This window comes from Gorilla gorilla, chromosome 11, assembly GCF_029281585.2.
Source record: "Gorilla gorilla gorilla isolate KB3781 chromosome 11, NHGRI_mGorGor1-v2.1_pri, whole genome shotgun sequence".
Taxonomy (NCBI): Eukaryota; Metazoa; Chordata; class Mammalia; order Primates; family Hominidae; genus Gorilla; species Gorilla gorilla.
In genome coordinates this window covers 19,583,710-19,598,859 of record NC_073235.2, presented here as the reverse complement: position 1 = coordinate 19,598,859, position 15,150 = coordinate 19,583,710, and the positions used below count along the sequence as shown (strand labels likewise).

Genomic DNA, 15,150 nt, shown 5'->3' with positions numbered 1-15,150 from the left:
AGAACATCAAGAAATCATAATAACTGAGTTATTTTGAAGTTGGTATAATGTGGTCAATGGAACGCTGGTGAATGATCCTTGAAACCTGGATTGTATTTTAGCACTAAGACAGTATGTGTGTAATCACTTGCAATAAATTCATTTTTTTAGGCTTTCTTCTTTTCATCTGTAAAATGAGAGATTGGTTTAGATGATTTCTGAGGTCTTTTTCATAGGTAGAAGTATCAAGAATTTGATAATTCTTGACCTCAAGAAAGGTTTTTTCCATTAGCTTTATATGTTGTTTGGTCTCCCAACCAAGAAGGTCAAAGATAAGTTAGAAAACAAAAAGCCCTTTACTTAGCTAATACAAACACCCACAAAAGTTTATTGACTTCGTTGGAGTGAGATATTGTAGGAGTCACATTAATTATTGCCTACAGGTTGATGACTAAGCCATTCAGTAAGCCTCTAAGAACCTTGGACTTGGAAACATTACCCAAATTAAAAACATCCAAGATAACTTTTTTACTATTGCAATTTTCCTATTCAGTAGCTAGAACCCCACACACTACAGACCATTCTACTTTTTTGGTTTTGGTTTTTGTTACGGTGTTTTGATGTGAGATATGTTTGAGGGACATAGAAAGTCAAGGAATTGTGCTTTTTTGAGAGATCAGAATGGATTATTTACTAAGCCAGCTATCACCTGAGCACCTGGCAGGTACCAGACACTTGGCACTGGACTTTAGGAGGAAATCAATACAGACAAGCCACATTCCTTTGTGAAGCTACAGTCCTGTGGGGGAAACACAGTAAATGGTGGAATTCATATGTAATTACAAACTGAGACAAGTGCCATGAAGATGGAACATCTCCATATTGTGATGGAGAATAAAGGGGAATAACTGGAGACCATGCGTGAGCTGAAGATTGAGAGGGATCTGCTAAGAGCAGGATGAAGAACAGGTGTGAGGGCACAAAAGCTGAAAAACTTGGTGCATTCTGGGAATTGAAAGAAAGGCAGAGCTGGGGGTAGCAATTGAAAAGAAAATTGCAAATTGAAGTTGTATTTTAACATCATGATTGATGTTAATCACTTTCTGTGTGCCAGGCACTGTGCTAAGTTAAATCTCATTTCACATGCTCAAAACCCATTTGAAATAGATACCAAATAGCAGATGAGAAATTAAGGCTAAAAGCAGTGATTCTTAACTTTGGCTGCATATTAGGATCACCCATAGATTTATTAAAAGTTCTAGTGCCCGAGCCCCACCTAAGCGTTGAGAATCACTGACTTAGTGTTAATCAGTCCAAGGTCACTTCATAGCTAAGTGGCAGAGAAGGTAGAAATTGAACCTAGATCTATTGGATTCTAAACCCTATGCTCTTAGTCTCTCACTAGTGCCCTGTCAACATTCAAAAGCACATAGTAAGCAGCAGTTACGTGTGGGAACTCTGTTAAACACTGAGACACAACAATGAATAAGACAGATCTCTTGCCGTCAATAAATTCACAGCCTGGTAATGCAGAAGTTAGGTCAGCCCACATCTACAGAAGCAAGTCAACTGAGAACTCTCAATGAGATCAGATATATTCTTCCTATTTGAAGCTAGATTGATGTGGGTAACTGATGACAGGGAATCTACGTGGGCAGCTAGTGCGATTGTCTGCTGAGAGGTGGTGCAAACTTAACAAAGGCAATGGCAGAGGATACAAAGAATCATCAGGACTTGATGACTGCTAATGTTAGGAGTAAAGAAAAGAAGGTGGAAGATGATTTCAAAGTTTTGAGCCTGAGAGACTGAGTGAAAGTAACATCATTGATCTAGAACAAGAGTACAAGAATCGAATTTCAGGTTGAATGAGTTTGAAATACTTGTTGAACATTCAGGTAAAAATGTCTAGTAGAGCAGTGGAAATGTGCATCTGGAGTTTGAATCCCCAGATTGGTCTAGAAATGAAGATCTGGAATTATTGACTTAATAGGAGGTAGTTGAAAACATGCCTTGCATAAAGTGTATGCTGTGTTTGGAATTTTTTAAAAGACAATAGAGATAGGAGAAAGAAAAGAAAAACCCTGACATTGCCATACTCGAATATGTCAATAAAGCTATTTTTTATCTACAGTGGTATTAAACACAATCAATTCGTGATTATCCATGATGAGTTTTTAATACTTTCCAGGCTTTCCTTGGCCACATAGCAAATGTAATAGATGAGACATAGCCAGAGAATGCAAACCAATTTTAAATATTGGCTAAATATTTAAGAATAATGCTATATGATGCATTCAGAAATGTAATAGGAATATCCTAGAACAGTGTTTTCACACAAATAATTTTTATGTACCCCTCATACTGACTGAAATTATTTTGATCGTAATATTACTTAAACCTAAAAAAGTTACAGTGTTCTAAACATAAAACTAGAGAGAGAATTCTTAGGCTTAAGCTCATATACATCATAAAAGCAAAATATTTGCAAAATCACTGTGAAGAAAAGCATAAAGTAAGTAAGCTTAAAAGTATAGTAATGTAAAGGACATCTTGAAATTGATGCATAATGTCATCAATATTGAGGTGGATGGTAGGGGGCAGGGAGAGGTTGGCACATCAACAGCTCCAAAAAAGGAGAATGAGGACATTTATCTTTTAGTGGCATAGCACTTTGGGGGCATTTTTGGATGGGTCTGTACAGAAGCAATGACACCTAAAGTCAATAAATTGAATGTATATAAAGTCAAATGGTCCCTGTAAGGCTTGGTATGTATCATCAGGCAACAAATAAACTAAACAAAGCCCAAGCGAGGTCACTATGGATGAGCAAGCAAATGCAAAATACGCCTCTAAGACAAAGCTACTGAGGTGTAAAACATCAGAGTGAGAAGACAACTGGAAAGATTACAGACTATAAACTCTTTGTCACAGAGGCAATGATAGAGACCCAGAATATAAAAGCGACACTAGCTATTAATTATTACAAGGGCCCATACAATTTGAGGTCAGAAAACATAACAAAGTGTTCTCTAAAAGATTTTTGTCCTGCTAATTCACCGTACTGTTGTTTCATCTCTGGGACACTCCATTCAAACTGAACTCACACATAATGGGGTTTATATAATGTTAGGTCCCTCCCGAAGACAATGTATGTATTCTTATCTCTAACTGAACTTAAGCTAGACTCATGGTTGTCTAAGAATGTATACTATTTTTATAAGACACTGATGGAAGTAGCAGAGAATTTCCTCTGACTTGCTAATTATATGTATGTATACATTTATATGCATTGGTTCACAAAAGCAGAGGGTTTCATTTGAAAGCAGATGAAGGACACGATGATCCAATAATTAAACTTACCCAAAGAAAAATGTATAAAGCTAGCTCATGTAACAGACATAAAACACACTATAGAAGCTCAAGGACTTGAATTTAGATTTGTTCTGGGATTGAGACTTGCCAAAACCAAAAACCATCAAAAGAATTTCCCATTAAAGTAAAGAAATTATGTGAAATGATTTTAAATTTAATCCCCTTGGAATTTGAGAAGCATTACTCTTTTTAAAGGCTAGGAATTAATACTTTGGTAATGATTGGAGAAAACTAAAAGAACTTTAAGAAGCAGATCTTAGATTTATAAAATTAATTTTGGTATTGAGCTATGATAGAACCATCATCAGAAAAGCCGTTCCAAACTGAGAAACCGTATGTGTAGCTCATCAATGGCCTGAAGACTCCTGGTGATGTTTAATATTCTCAGAGGATGTATTAGCTACTCTAGCTTCAGTGGATCCCATTTCTCCTTTTAGAGATTGCTCCAGTGTCCTCTCCTGGAAATAAGAGCTCAGTTTTATTTGAGGAAGCCTGGGGCATATGCACTGTTTAGAATAAGGCATATCTGCCTTGCAGGCTGTGCTCTCCACTACCAGCTGCATATTCTTGGACAAGTTATTTCTCTGTTCTTCAATTTCTTCATCATACAAGTGCCTCCTGTTGTAAGGAGTAAGTGTGATAAAGTAGTGGTAAAAGGTCATAGTTTTGCAGATTTATTCTTATTCGCTTTGATATTATCTTTGACAAATGACCTTCCTATGTCTGTTGAATGCCTTCAGTTTGGGAATTCCTCACCTCTTGAGGAAACTGCTTGTATCTTTGCATAGGTCCAGGTACAAGAGAGTTTTTCCTAGGGTTCAAGTCTCTCCAGCTTCTTTATGGCTCCCACACATTGCCACTCAATTCTGTATGCCAGCCTTTAAATTATTAAATCTGCTTCCAGCTCCATGCTCCCCGAAGATCCTTGTCATGTCTAAATATACCCAGTTTCTTTAGTCATTTTCCATATGACTTGTTCTCCATCCCTTAACCATAGTGGTTGCTTTCTTCTGGATATTCTTCAGTCTGTCACTATCCCTTCACAGGACCACTTTCAGAACAAACACCAGAGCTGCACCATCACATCTTTTGTTCTATATACTTCTTTTAACATAACATCCCATCACAGTAGCATTTTTGTCAGCCACATCCCACTATTAAGTTGTATAGAGCTGTTAAATTTAGACAACTCTTAAATCCTTTCCATGCGCACAAACCATATTCTTTCTATCCTGTTCTTTTATTGTTGGGGTGAAACTTTGGGGGCATTTGGATTTTTTTTTTCTATTGGGAGTGAGGGCTAGGTCCTAAACAAAAGGGCTTCCCTGTTGAATTTCTCCTTTTTAAAACATGTCCATAGTTACTACCTATCAAGATACTTTTGGTACAGATTCCAGCATTCAGTATAATAGTGCGCCGTGCAACCTGCGTCAGCACGCCATCCTGCCATCAGAACCTTATTCGTAATAAACATTTTCAATAATGCAACACTAAGGACAGGGGCCTGTGGTGGACTCTGGAGGTGTGCCTTTTGGTTAACATAAATCCATTCATCAGAAATCATTATTTGCCTACAGCCATTCTCACTATGTGCCCAGCTCATATTCAGAATCATGTCATTAGAGATTGGTAAATTCATATAGAAATTCAGGTTAACCGGCCGGGCGCGGTGGCTCACGCCTGTAATCCCAGCACTTTGGGAGGCTGAGGCAGGTGGATCACGAGGTCAGGAGATCGAGACCATCTTGGCTAACACGGTGAAACCCTGTCTCTACTAAAAATACAAAAAATTAGCCAGGCGTGGTGGCGGGCGCCTGTAGTCCCAGCTACTTGGGAGGCTGAGGCAGGAGAATTGCTTGAACCTGGGAGTTGGAGGTTGCAGTGAGTCAAGATCACGCCACTGCACTCCAGCCTGGCAACAGAGCGAGACTCCCTCTCAAAAAAAAAAAAAAAAGAAATTCAGGTTAACCACTTCTTCTTCACTAACTCATGCTGACTCCTTTGCTGAGGCTTATAAATCATCTCTTTGAGGATTTGTTCTGAAAGATAACCCAGATCTGAAGCCCACCTACCTAGCATTCACAGGATTCACCTCTGTTTTTAGAAGAAGACATTTACCCACTTTCAGGATTCCCTGATTCTCAAGATTCTTCATGATGATTGACAGGAGTTCTGTTTTATCCTAAAGTTCTTTTAGTGTCTGAGAAACGTACCTCATCTAGGTTGTGAGACTTACACACAGCTTCAGTAGCCAGTGCTTACTTATAGATTCCTCATCTACCTTATTTTTTAAAAACCAGTGTTAATGTTGCCCTTCTCTATGTGACAATTGTTCATCTGGAGAGAAAATAGGAATTAAAGCAGTTAGGGAGTTCTCCTTTCCTCCTGTTATCTGTTAACATTGTGAGTGCCTAGGACTACCAGGCTCCTTTGACCTTGGGAATATTTCTGTGTCACACACAAAAATGCGCCCTGTATGGCTCATCACATCAGTCCTGACCCAATTACACTGGTATTGTTCATAGAGTGCAGTCATGAATGCTTGCACTCCACAGCCTAACCTGTTTCCAGCCTGACCTTAATACTTACTTTCATCTTTCATCCTTACTTCACTCCTTAGACCTGATACTTATCACACTTTGAATTTGTTCTTTGGTCTCCCAGGAGTAAATGCCTCACATCAGCAAATGTGTGCTTTTCTCTGCTCTGACATTCTCACCAGGTGTTTCAGTTATTCATTGCTTTGTATCAAACCAGGTAGCAGCTGTATCACCTCTTAAGTTACACATGGGCACTTCTGCCATACTGTGTTGGCCAACCAGTCACTGAGATTATCCCAGAGAGGAGAAAAGAGGAGATCTGGACTCCACCTTTCAATGAGAGGAGAGTGAGAGCATTTGTAGACAAGTTTTAAAGCCTCTGCACTAGGATTAGCAGAGCCCAACAAACAGAGCCTAGGCTCCATGCAGTAAAGATATTTGTTACTTGTTCTCCCGTCTCCATAGACGTGTAGGCTTCCTTTTACTAACTTAGCATTCTTCATATAGCTCACTTACATTCTGGACATTAGCATCTAATATTCTTACAGGCTTATATTGCTACTTTATCTTTAAATGTGATTACTTGTCTATTTTCTGTTTAAATTCATCAGAGAACATCCTCTGAGCCCATATTAGTTTCTTAGGAGCTCCTCCATTGCTTCCGCCCCACTGTATTGCCAAAACTTAAACTTTGAAAATATTTAATTTCTTTTCTTAGCACCCCTTTAAATGGATTCTACTAATCCTTTTCTTATTCTCTCTGTACAATCCACTTTTACATACTAGATATTTGCATCTTGTTAATGCTTGCCATCCCTTTCTTAGGCTGAAGAGGGTATAATGGAGTGGTTAAGAGTCAGACACACCTGGGTTTTAATTCCTGCTCTCCCTTAATATCTGTTTAATCTTGAGAACATTATTTTACATCTTTGAACTTCAATTAATTTTATGTGATAATTGGAGATTATGAGGGGGTTAAATGACAGTGGTATTGAGGAAATATAAATACATAGTAGGCACTCATTAAATGGTAGCTCTTACCAATATTCATCTCTTATCTTTTTAATTGACAACTGCAATAGTCTCCTCCATTCCGTGCTTCAGTTCCACCTAAAACATACCTAACACCCTGGCAGATGATTTTGTAATGTCATGTTTTCTTTGTGAGTTGTTGCATATGTTTTTGCCTGGTTTTTGGTTTTTTGTTTGTGTTTTAGACGGAGTCTCGCTCTGTCACCAGGCTGGAGTGCAGTGGTGCAATCTTGGCTCACTGCAACCTCTGACTCCCTGGTTCAAGCGATTCTCCTGCCTCGGCCTCCCAAGTAGCTAGAACTACAGGCACATGATACCACTCCTAGCTAATTTTTGTATTATTAGTAGAGATGGGGTTTCACCATGTTGGCTAGGATGGTCTCCATCTCCTGACCTCATTATCTGCCCGCCTCGGCCTCCCAAAGTGCTGGGATTAAATGCGTGAGCCACTGTGCCTGGCCTTGCCTGGTTTTATCAACAATTTTAGTGAGTTCTACTAGGGTCAGATTCATCCACTCTTTCTTTTCTTTCGTAATCTTTCTAGCCCCTAGCTCAGCTCCGAGCTAAAATGTCTAGAGGTGCATCCTAGATTATATAACTGCCCCCACATTCAACAATTGAGTGTCAGAGCCGAGACTGACTGTTGCCCCAAATTCTCTCTGCAAATAGCTCTAAGACACCTTCCTACAGGGAAGCTAATGTAGAGGAATGTTGCTTGTCTGGAATGATTGCAGTGCTTGCAGGTGTATAATTAGTCACTAGTCAGTGTATAAATATGCTGTAAATTGCTTTATTTGTTAATGTGAAAAGCTCTGCAGAAATACAAGGTATTATAGGAACCAAGGCTGAACATGGGAGATAAGGTATTGTGGGAGAAGAACAAGTGAATGAGGCATCAGTGTGTGTCATATATCCCTCTGCTGGGATGAAGCTTATAGGTTCTCCCCGCCTCGTTTTCTAAGAACACCGACTCCCCTGGGTGAATAATTTAAAGGACAAATTACCACTCTTCTGGGTACGAAAGCCAGCCATAAGCTGAAATTAAATTAAATCATAAAGCCCTACAAGAAACTGAAGGAAGAGTCAGAAATGTAAGACCAAGGGAATCGAGAGCTAAGGATGAAATATGAGAGTCAGTGTGATGTCCTTGCCTTCCTGTGCTGATGAAGTAAAAAACTGAAAACCACCCTGGTACAGACCTAAAGGACCACCATCAAATATCCATTGTTAAGTACTTGGCAGTGGCTATTGCAATGATTTCAATTCCGATGGGGTATTGGAGGGAGGTAGGAGAGAGAACATTAGATCAACTTCAAGTCCTTGTACTTCAGCTAACTAGCTAGGTGACCTTGAGCCAGTTAGTACCCAATCTGGACCTTTGTTTCCTTCATCTCTCGGTTGAAATAAATGTAATCAGAGTTTGTGTTTCCATTTTTTTCCCCATATCAGCTCAGCGATCATAGTGAGCTAATAAAAACGCATACTTCATCCAAAGTATAGAATCCAATATATTTTGATTGGTAGACTAGACTTACATTAAGAAAGGATCATTAGCCTTTGGATTTTAATGTTGTCTCTTCTCTCCATCTAGATAAGTAAGCATCAGAACAACTCTTCTACTTCCTGTTTCAAATGCTCCGATATTCTCGTGTAGCTAGAATAACAGAATCCTATGTAAAAGAAATTGATCTTAGAGATTATCTAGTCTATATCCTTAACAGATGGAATATCTGTAGCCCAGGTATAGTGAAGTGACTTGCCCCAAATCCCAAATCGATCAGAATTAGAGTTGGGATTTCTAATCTCTGAGCTTGCAGGTATTTTAAGTATACTAGTCTTATATCTCCGTATCTCTAGATATACAGTACATTGCACACCATGGTCCCTAAACAAGATTAAAAAGACAAGTTTTCCCCATCCCCTAGGCTATCCTTTTCACTCTTGTCTATTTCTTCTTTCCTTCCTTGGCACCTATTACCTCTGACCTCTCCCCACCCCACCCTACTTCCAAACCCATTAAAATCTAGGTTCTTAGGAAAGGCTCTGAGAAACTCATCTACACAGCGTGAATTCCTCATAATTGTTCATGGAGTGATTGCTGTGTGCCAGACATTTTTCTGGGTTGGCTGAATGTGGGACTTCTCCTAGAGTACTAGCAATTTTACAAGGTAGGAAGAAATAAGCCAACAAAGTGAATCTTCATTCAAGGCACAAGGGAGACTTCTTATTTCTTTGAAATTACCGCATATCAGCAATGATTTTACTTCTAAAATCAGCCAAATTCTTCAGAGTTGGAAGCCTGCCCTCCTTTTGTCCCTCCACTACAATTACCACAAGACTTAGATATTTAGAAATATTTACAAATTCATATTGACAACGTAACAGACCCTTTTTCATTTTCCTAATTGGGAACTAGTCTTTTCTCCCTTAACAAAAACCAAAGTGTGAACACTTAAATGCAGGTTTGACGTGTTTTAAATATTTTTAGATGTTATTCTCAAAACCGTGTAGACCCAATCCTAGAAATTAGGGCTCCTATCTCTGGAACAAATTTACTACATCGTCTTCTCCAATTCTCTAAACTTGTCTGGCCACAAATTTTCACATTTGTGAAACAGAAAAATTGTTCTTAATGGAGACTGAGGTATTGGAGGGTTGGGACCACACCTTTTAATCTTCCGTATGTTACCACATAGAGCCTCGTCTCGGGCTCTTCCCACGCAGATGCTCAGGAAATGCTTGCTAACTGAAGATTTTTATGATCACTGATAGAAAGACAGCATAAATGCAAAACACGATTTTTCCCTTGCCCCGAGTTACCCAGGGGCATCATTCTCATTCAGAGATGACCACATTTCAGAAAGTGGGTCTCATAAAACATACAATTTAATGAAGCCATCTGGGAAGATGATCATCATATAAATGCAAGATATTGATATCATCTGGCTACTTGGGGAAACACCATCTAAATGAAGGCGCAACTCAGCTCCATAATTCAAATCTAGTATTGATGTACAAGGTCTTTGGATAATGGACTTTGCAGATTGACATTTCTCACAGATCTGAGGCTACTTTTCTCCCCTCCTTTGCAATTTTACTATATTTGCAGTAAGATTTTATTTTACTTTTTGGAAACATCTTTTTTTTTTCAATAGGAATCTATCAGTGTCAACTGGGAGTCTTGAAACAGAGATTTTACATCTGTCTTTATTGATGTTTTTTAAGCTTCTCTTTTTTTGAAGCAAGAAGTGTTGCAAATAACTAACATAGGCATTTCTTTGCTGCTCCAATAATTATATGGGATGTTGTTCAGTTATTTAGCTTCCCAATTGATTCAGCTGCTTTCTTTTCTTTCATATTCTAGCAAGAAGGCGTGCTCTACTTCTGATATTATCTGGAAGACTGTTCTAAATGAAGCCACCAGGTAATCTGTTCTCCTCTCTTAACAAATGTTACCTCCTTTCTCTGAGAGATAATTGCTAAAACAATACCAAGTTCAGGCATGCCAGCAGTCACACAATGATAACAGCCAGCAGGCTTTGGCACTGTATCTTTTATGTAGTCTGAGAAAGGGATGGAGAATTCCCTCTACAATTAGGACTCTGTCTCACTATCTCCACTGAAGAAATTACCATTGGCATTGAAGCAACAGCTGCCCCCACTGTGTAAACCAAAGTTCTTCTGGGGTCCTCACAGTCTCTCCAGGAAATAATGGGATCCAGTATTTGTGCTTGCCCCCCTCCTGAAACACTGAGCCTATTTGGCCCTGGCTGTCCCCAACCACCCCCTCACCACACACTCACCAAATAATATGTGAGCACAGTCCGTCACCACACTCTTCCTAGAGGTTGGTGGAGCTCGTGGACATTGTCTGAGCATGTGTGTCATGGGTTTGCTCACCCCAGGAGCCAAACATGGTGTTCAAACATGGTGTCCCTTTAGAGAATATGTATGGCAGGGTTTAGAGGTGCAGAAGCAGAGGGATTGTTTCACATGCTGTGTCTGGCTGATGACTGAGGTGGGTGGGATACATAGGGAGCTGGCAGTATATTCTTGATCTTTAATTCTTTTCATACTCACTAGAGAAATTCCTTTTCCCACTGCTTATCTTCTTGCATCCCTAAATCACAGGCTAGAGGTAAGTGTGTCCAGAGCTGGGGGACAAGACACTTGCATGCTTTATATCCCAAGGGAGAGTTTGCATGCTCAAAAGCAGGGTAAGAAGAAATTCCTGGCCCTCTTTCTCCTTGGCCTCAGCCAGGCACTGTCATTGCTCATCCCTGATGGGAAAGGAATATTCAGAATTTCAGTCTAATAAGGCTGTTGAGAGGTCTAGAGTCTTAGAAGTCACATTAGCAAGTACATTCAGTGAGCGCCATGGGCCAGATATGGTGCTAGGTACAGAGCAGTGACATCACCAAGATGGTTCAGTAGGAGATATTAGCCTTCCTCTCCCCACACACAAAAAACAAATGCAGGTGACCATTGCACAATGCAGGGTTAAGGGCACCAGCCCCCCGCATAGTCAAAAATCCATGCATAACTTTTGATTCTCTCAAAACTTAACTACTATTACAATAGCTTACTGTTGACCAGAAGCCTTACTTATAACATAAACAGTTGTTTAGCATATATTTTATATATGTATTATATATTTTATTCTTACAATAAACTAGAGAAAAAAGTGATATTACTTGCAAAGAAGAGAAAATATATTTACTATTCATTAAGTGGAAGTGGATCATTATAAAGGACTTCATCCTCCTCATCCTACATTGTTGAGGCTGAGGAAGAGGAGGAAGAAAAGGAGTTGGTCTTACTGTGTTGGGAGTGTCAGAGGCAGAGGAAAATTTGCATGTAAGTGGACCGGCATAGTTCAAACCTGTGTCATTCCAGGGTCAACTGTGTAGAGGGCTCAAGGGCCTATTAAAAAATCTGCAGCTATGCAGGGGAGTGAAAAATGGCAGATATCTACACAGTAAGGTGCTACACATGGGTTATAGTAGGGAAAGAAATCCAGTTTGTGCCTTCGAAGAGTTCTCAGCCTGGTAGGGGACTCATAGCCGATTTTGTATATACATCTGTTAATATTCTCAGCATTAATCTTGATTTTAAGAGTCTCCAAAGTTTTCCTTTTTCATGTTGCAAAACATGAAACTAAAATTGCAAAGGTAGTGACAAAAATAGTCTAAATACTCCTAGGGATTGGAACTCTAACATAGAAATAGCAAGTAGAGAGATAATTCCATCCAAATAGCTGACTGTATCATATCAACGACTAAGATGTTGAGAAAAACAGATTTGCGGCAAATAAAAGACATATATACTAGGGAAAACCTTTCCATTTCTCATGAAACATTAGATAATTATGGAAACCCAACATTATTTATTTAATTATTTATTTTTTGAGATGGAGTTTCGCTCTGTCGCCCAGGCTGTTGTGCAATGGTGTGATCTCAGCTCACTGCAACCTCCGCCTCCTGGGTTCAAGTGCTTCTCTTGCCTCAGTCTCCCGAGTAGCTGGGATTACAGGCATGTGCCACCATGCCTGGCTAATTTTTGTATTTTTGGTAGAGACAGGGTTTCACCATGTTGGTCAGGCTGATCATGAACTCCTGACCTCCAGTGATCTACCCACCTCAGCCTCTCAAAGTGCCGGGATTACAGGTGTGAGCCACCACACCTGGCCCAAACATTTATTTTTAAAAGGTATCTTTATATATAGAGATTGGTCATTCAGATAACCACTTTTTTTTAGCTGATTTCTATTCAGAGCTAGGTTGCCACAGTAGGAAGGCAAAGAAATCTAAGACAATCTTTTCCTTGGGTCACAATATTAGTGAGAAGATGAAGTTTTGCATGTGGAAAAATTAAAGAGATATTGATTCACACTGTAAAATGCTTTTAAAATCTTTTGCCTGATATCTAAAGATTCTTTTGAGGAAAAAGATGTACAACCATAACCAAGAAGTTAAAAATTGGACTTAGGGACTTTTTGTAGTTAATTGGGGGACAGAGGGATACACATAGTGACAAAAGACATAGCTGATGAAGTGCTATTCTTACAAACATAAAGCAAAATCGTTTCTAACCATTTTTTCCCCAAGTGATTTTCTGTAAGCATCAAAAGTATTGATGATACTTACAATGATATAGGGCTTCATAATTCATCATTAAAATGTTAGGGAAATGTTGAGCCAAAAATGGAGTTGTTTCAAAAAAAAAGGAATTAGAATTTTTTTTAAATTTTCTCTTTATAGCAAAACATTCAGACTGTATGGCAAAGAATAGAGAGAAAAACAAGTCACTCATAATCCTGCCACACACAGATAATCATTAGCATTTTGGTGTATGATCTTCCAAACATTTTTCTATGTATGTATACACAAATATTAACATACACTTTTTAACACAAAAATGGAACCACACCAGGCATACTGCTATTTAATGCATTTTTAACTTAATATAGCATTTTGCATATCAATAATACAGATTTAGGGCTGGGTACAGTGGCTCACACTTGTAATCCCAGCACTTTGGGAAGCCAAGGTCGGAGGATCACTTGAGGTCAGGAGTTCGAGACAATCCTGGGCAAAATAATGAGACCCCCACTTCTACAAAGAATTTAAAAATTAGCTGGGCATGGTGGTGTGCGCCTGTAGTTACAGCTACTTAGAGGCTGAGGAGTGAGGCTCACTTAAGCCCTGGCGTTTGAGGCCACAGTGAACTATGATTGTGCCACTTTCCTCCAGCTTGAGTGACAGAGTAAGACCCTGTTTCTAAAATTATAATAATGATAATCATATATACTTAAATTGGTTTGAGCTGAAGAGTGTTCTCAAAACTCCATGTCCACCTAAAACTTCAGCATGCAATCACTTCATAGATGAATAATGAATACTGATGGTCTACAAGTTTTTTGATCATGCACTCCATTAGTTAAAAAAAAATACACTATGCACCGTCAATAGGTATATTTATTTATAAGTTATAAACATGTACTATTTTGCTATATGCACATATAAAACAATCTCAAAAATAGATGTTTCATAAAGATAAGATAAAAGTTTTAAAGTTTTGGCATTTTTTCCCCAGTCTAGTGGATCTTCTTGAACACCCGCCACCCTAGGGTTCACATAAAGCACTTTAAAGATCCCTGGTGCTACAGTATTCTCAATTACAAGGTGTTATAGGAATGGAATGGGTTCAAGAATGTTCTGATCATCCGAATGTGCGTGGAACCAACCAGCAAAATATTCCTGGAGGATGCAAGGATCTGTTTGGTACAGGTTGCTTGTTGTTTCCCACTTGCTCATTTTTCTAGATTCTGTTCTACAGTTATCCCTACATGAAACTTCTCCTGGCATTTCAGGTAGAACTGACAACTGTCTCTTTTGGATTGTCCCATCCCTATGCAGATATCCACGTAACGTTTATAACGCTTGATTACATTTGTTGGTTTCTGTGTCTCTCTCCCCATCTGGATTATCAGCTTCTCCAAGGCAGGGATCATGTCGTATCCTTCATTAATTTGCCAGTGCTTGTTATCTAGTAGGTCCTTAATAAATACTAGGTGAACAAGTCGACAGAACTAGAGAACAATGCAGTGCATAAAAATTAGGATGTCCCGAAAGCATACAGAAGAAGGAAAAGAAAATTCTATGAGATGCTACCTAGAGCCTCTTCGACATATGATTATGTTTAATTAGATTATAATGTCTGACTTGTTTGCAGCAGATTTCACAGAATCTCCCAGTGAGTTCTCCAGATGCTTCAATGAAATTCATGGTTGCTTTGCTCCTCTGCACAGCTCTTTCTCTGCTCTACAGATGAGGGGAGTTAGCCCTGGATTGGGATATTTATGTACTTGCTAATCATACATTTGTTTTCCCTCTAAGCTTAGTCCTGCCTGCCAAGAATAGCTCAAGATGACAATCATTTTCATGTTTTCAGTCAAACAAAGGCTCCAGACAGATATGAAAAAAGGAAACAAAGCCAGAAGTTTAACATCAACAAGAAGGAAAAAAGAAGAAAATAAGTTTAAATACTCTGCTCTCCATTTTTTGCTATCATATGTCAGCATTTTAGTACTCCTGTTCACCCACAATTGCTTGGCACATTGGGGATGAGGAGTGGGTAGACTTTTAAAGTAGCTACAGTAAATAAGAAGGCTCAATTCTACCCTTTGCTTATATCCCTCAAGAGTCACTGGAGTTTTTACATTCCT

The 15,150-nt window shown here is 39.0% G+C and overlaps 1 long non-coding RNA gene across 6 annotated transcripts in view; it reads left to right on the top strand.

Moving 5' to 3' along the window:
- LOC129532028 (uncharacterized) overlaps window positions 1-15,150 on the top strand; it is a 61,433-nt gene that overhangs the window by 2,174 nt on the left and 44,109 nt on the right. For all 6 annotated transcript variants that reach the window (XR_010129525.1, XR_010129526.1, XR_008677617.2 and 3 more), the window contains exon 2: window positions 10,288-10,347. This is a non-coding gene — a long non-coding RNA (uncharacterized lncRNA). The remainder of the gene's footprint in view (window positions 1-10,287; window positions 10,348-15,150) is intronic.